The sequence below is a fragment of the Schistocerca gregaria genome, unplaced genomic scaffold, assembly GCF_023897955.1.
Source record: "Schistocerca gregaria isolate iqSchGreg1 unplaced genomic scaffold, iqSchGreg1.2 ptg000638l, whole genome shotgun sequence".
Taxonomy (NCBI): Eukaryota; Metazoa; Arthropoda; class Insecta; order Orthoptera; family Acrididae; genus Schistocerca; species Schistocerca gregaria.
In genome coordinates this window covers 92501-96819 of record NW_026062024.1, presented here as the reverse complement: position 1 = coordinate 96819, position 4319 = coordinate 92501, and the positions used below count along the sequence as shown (strand labels likewise).

The 4319-nt window shown below is 56.8% G+C and overlaps 3 non-coding genes across 3 annotated transcripts in view; all 3 read left to right on the top strand.

The window, feature by feature from the left end:
* The first annotated feature begins 209 nt into the window (after positions 1-209).
* On the top strand, positions 210-2102 carry LOC126317607 (small subunit ribosomal RNA). The gene has a single exon (XR_007556758.1). It is a non-coding gene; the product is annotated as a small subunit ribosomal RNA (ribosomal RNA).
* Positions 2103-2464: 362 nt separating this feature from the next.
* On the top strand, positions 2465-2619 carry LOC126317597 (5.8S ribosomal RNA). The gene has a single exon (XR_007556749.1). It is a non-coding gene; the product is annotated as a 5.8S ribosomal RNA (ribosomal RNA).
* A 188-nt stretch (positions 2620-2807) lies between these two features.
* Positions 2808-4319, top strand: part of LOC126317615 (large subunit ribosomal RNA) — a 4222-nt gene continuing 2710 nt past the window's right edge. The window contains exon 1 of the ribosomal RNA XR_007556764.1: positions 2808-4319. This exon is cut by the window's right edge and continues 2710 nt beyond it. This is a non-coding gene — a ribosomal RNA (large subunit ribosomal RNA).

The following is a 4319-nucleotide window of genomic DNA, read 5'->3' as shown; positions in this document are numbered from 1 at the left end:
CTCCGGGCGATTGCGCCTCTCTCGAAACCGACCAAGTACCTAGGACGGCGCTGCGCGCCGCCGGGACCTGAGAGGGTTTCGAGGTGTATCGTGCAGGGGAGCTCGGCCTCCTCCTGTTTGCAGAATAATTGAGCGGACGCTTGCGTGTTCGCGCGGGCCCCCGGGACACACTCCCGGGCGGCCGGCTGCTCAGCTCTAGTTGACGCAGCTCCCTGGTTGATCCTGCCAGTAGTCATATGCTTGTCTCAAAGATTAAGCCATGCATGTCTCAGTACAAGCCGCATTAAGGTGAAACCGCGAATGGCTCATTAAATCAGTTATGGTTCCTTAGATCGTACCCACGTTACTTGGATAACTGTGGTAATTCTAGAGCTAATACATGCAAACAGAGTCCCGACCAGAGATGGAAGGGACGCTTTTATTAGATCAAAACCAATCGGATTGGCTTGTCTGGTCCGTTTGCCTTGGTGACTCTGAATAACTTTGGGCTGATCGCACGGTCCTCGTACCGGCGACGCATCTTTCAAATGTCTGCCTTATCAACTGTCGATGGTAGGTTCTGCGCCTACCATGGTTGTAACGGGTAACGGGGAATCAGGGTTCGATTCCGGAGAGGGAGCCTGAGAAACGGCTACCACATCCAAGGAAGGCAGCAGGCGCGCAAATTACCCACTCCCGGCACGGGGAGGTAGTGACGAAAAATAACGATACGGGACTCATCCGAGGCCCCGTAATCGGAATGAGTACACTTTAAATCCTTTAACGAGTATCTATTGGAGGGCAAGTCTGGTGCCAGCAGCCGCGGTAATTCCAGCTCCAATAGCGTATATTAAAGTTGTTGCGGTTAAAAAGCTCGTAGTTGGATTTGTGTCCCACGCTGTTGGTTCACCGCCCGTCGGTGTTTAACTGGCATGTATCGTGGGACGTCCTGCCGGTGGGGCGAGCCGAAGGGGTGCTTTCGCGTCCCGAGGCGGACCCCGTTTAAATCCTACCAGGGTGCTCTTTGTTGAGTGTCTCGGTGGGCCGGCACGTTTACTTTGAACAAATTAGAGTGCTTAAAGCAGGCAAGCCCGCCTGAATACTGTGTGCATGGAATAATGGAATAGGACCTCGGTTCTATTTTGTTGGTTTTCGGAACCCGAGGTAATGATTAATAGGGACAGGCGGGGGCATTCGTATTGCGACGTTAGAGGTGAAATTCTTGGATCGTCGCAAGACGAACAGAAGCGAAAGCATTTGCCAAGTATGTTTTCATTAATCAAGAACGAAAGTTAGAGGTTCGAAGGCGATCAGATACCGCCCTAGTTCTAACCATAAACGATGCCAGCCAGCGATCCGCCGCAGTTCCTCCGATGACTCGGCGGGCAGCCTCCGGGAAACCAAAGCTTTTGGGTTCCGGGGGAAGTATGGTTGCAAAGCTGAAACTTAAAGGAATTGACGGAAGGGCACCACCAGGAGTGGAGCCTGCGGCTTAATTTGACTCAACACGGGAAACCTCACCAGGCCCGGACACCGGAAGGATTGACAGATTGATAGCTCTTTCTTGATTCGGTGGGTGGTGGTGCATGGCCGTTCTTAGTTGGTGGAGCGATTTGTCTGGTTAATTCCGATAACGAACGAGACTCTAGCCTGCTAACTAGTCGCGTGACATCCTTCGTGCTGTCAGCGATTACTTTTCTTCTTAGAGGGACAGGCGGCTTCTAGCCGCACGAGATTGAGCAATAACAGGTCTGTGATGCCCTTAGATGTTCTGGGCCGCACGCGCGCTACACTGAAGGAATCAGCGTGTCTTCCTAGGCCGAAAGGTCGGGGTAACCCGCTGAACCTCCTTCGTGCTAGGGATTGGGGCTTGCAATTGTTCCCCATGAACGAGGAATTCCCAGTAAGCGCGAGTCATAAGCTCGCGTTGATTACGTCCCTGCCCTTTGTACACACCGCCCGTCGCTACTACCGATTGAATGATTTAGTGAGGTCTTCGGACTGGTACGCGGCATCGACTCTGTCGTTGCCGATGCTACCGGAAAGATGACCAAACTTGATCATTTAGAGGAAGTAAAAGTCGTAACAAGGTTTCCGTAGGTGAACCTGCGGAAGGATCATTACCGACTAGACTGCATGTCTTTCGATGTGCGTGTCGTGTCGCGCAACACGCTACCTGTACGGCAGTGGCCGTGCGCCGCGTGCGGAACCACGCGTGCCTCTCAAAACTAGCGGAAGTGTTGTTGTTGTGTGGTACGAGCGCTGAAGCTCTGGAGCGGCTGGCCTGCGGTACCTGGCGCCTGGCGCCGGTTTTGAATGACGTTCGCCCGAGTGCCTGTCCGCTCCGGTGTGGAGCCGTACGACGCCCATCGGCTGTGAGGCCGTTGGACACAAAAAAAATAGTGGAACAGGGGCCGTCAGACGCCTCAGTCCCGCAAATGCTACTGTCTTGAAAGAGACAGTGGGAGACTGAAAAGGAAAAGATCACCCAGGACGGTGGATCACTCGGCTCGTGGGTCGATGAAGAACGCAGCAAATTGCGCGTCGACATGTGAACTGCAGGACACATGAACATCGACGTTTCGAACGCACATTGCGGTCCATGGATTCCGTTCCCGGGCCACGTCTGGCTGAGGGTCGGCTACGTATACTGAAGCGCGCGGCGTTTGTCCCGCTTCGGAGACGTGGGAGTGTCGTGGTCGCCTGTGTGGCCGGCCGCGTCTCCTTAAACGTGCGATGCGCGCCCGTCGCCTGGCGGTTCGCATACCGGTACTTTCTCGGTAGCGTGCACAGCCGGCTGGCGGTGTGGCGTGCGACACCTCGTACAACGACCTCAGAGCAGGCGAGACTACCCGCTGAATTTAAGCATATTACTAAGCGGAGGAAAAGAAACTAACAAGGATTCCCCCAGTAGCGGCGAGCGAACAGGGAAGAGTCCAGCACCGAACCCCGCAGGCTGCCGCCTGTCGTGGCATGTGGTGTTTGGGAGGGTCCACTACCCCGACGCCTCGCGCCGAGCCCAAGTCCAACTTGAATGAGGCCACGGCCCGTAGAGGGTGCCAGGCCCGTAGCGGCCGGTGCGAGCGTCGGCGGGACCTCTCCTTCGAGTCGGGTTGCTTGAGAGTGCAGCTCCAAGTGGGTGGTAAACTCCATCTGAGACTAAATATGACCACGAGACCGATAGCGAACAAGTACCGTGAGGGAAAGTTGAAAAGAACTTTGAAGAGAGAGTTCAAAAGTACGTGAAACCGTTCTGGGGTAAACGTGAGAAGTCCGAAAGGTCGAACGGGTGAGATTCACGCCCATCCGGCCACTGGCCCCCGCCCTCGGCAGATGGGGCCGGCCGCCCGCGCGGAGCAATCCGCGGCGGGGTCGTGTCCGGTTGCCTTTCCACTCGCCGCGGGGTGGGGCCGTTCCGGTGTGCGGTGGGCCGCACTTCTCCCCTAGTAGGACGTCGCGACCCGCTGGGTGCCGGCCTACGGCCCGGGTGCGCAGCCTGTCCTTCCGCGGGCCTCGGTTCGCGTCTGTTGGGCAGAGCCCCGGTGTCCTGGCTGGCTGCTCGGCGGTATATCTGGAGGAGTCGATTCGCCCCTTTGGGCGCTCGGGCTCCCGGCAAGCGCGCGCGGTTCTTCCCGGATGACGGACCTACCTGGCCCGGCCCCGGACCCGCGCCGCTGTTGGCTCGGGATGCTCTCGGGCGGAATAATCGCTCCCGTCAGCGGCGCTTCAGCTTTGGACAATTTCACGACCCGTCTTGAAACACGGACCAAGGAGTCTAACATGTGCGCGAGTCATTGGGCTGTACGAAACCTAAAGGCGTAATGAAAGTGAAGGTCTCGCCTTGCGCGGGCCGAGGGAGGATGGGGCTTCCCCGCCCTTCACGGGGCGGCGGCCTCCGCACTCCCGGGGCGTCTCGTCCTCATTGCGAGGTGAGGCGCACCTAGAGCGTACACGTTGGGACCCGAAAGATGGTGAACTATGCCTGGCCAGGACGAAGTCAGGGGAAACCCTGATGGAGGTCCGTAGCGATTCTGACGTGCAAATCGATCGTCGGAGCTGGGTATAGGGGCGAAAGACTAATCGAACCATCTAGTAGCTGGTTCCCTCCGAAGTTTCCCTCAGGATAGCTGGTGCTCGTACGAGTCTCATCCGGTAAAGCGAATGATTAGAGGCCTTGGGGCCGAAACGACCTCAACCTATTCTCAAACTTTAAATGGGTGAGATCTCCGGCTTGCTTGATATGCTGAAGCCGCGAGCAAACGACTCGGATCGGAGTGCCAAGTGGGCCACTTTTGGTAAGCAGAACTGGCGCTGTGGGATGAACCAAACGCCGAGTTAAG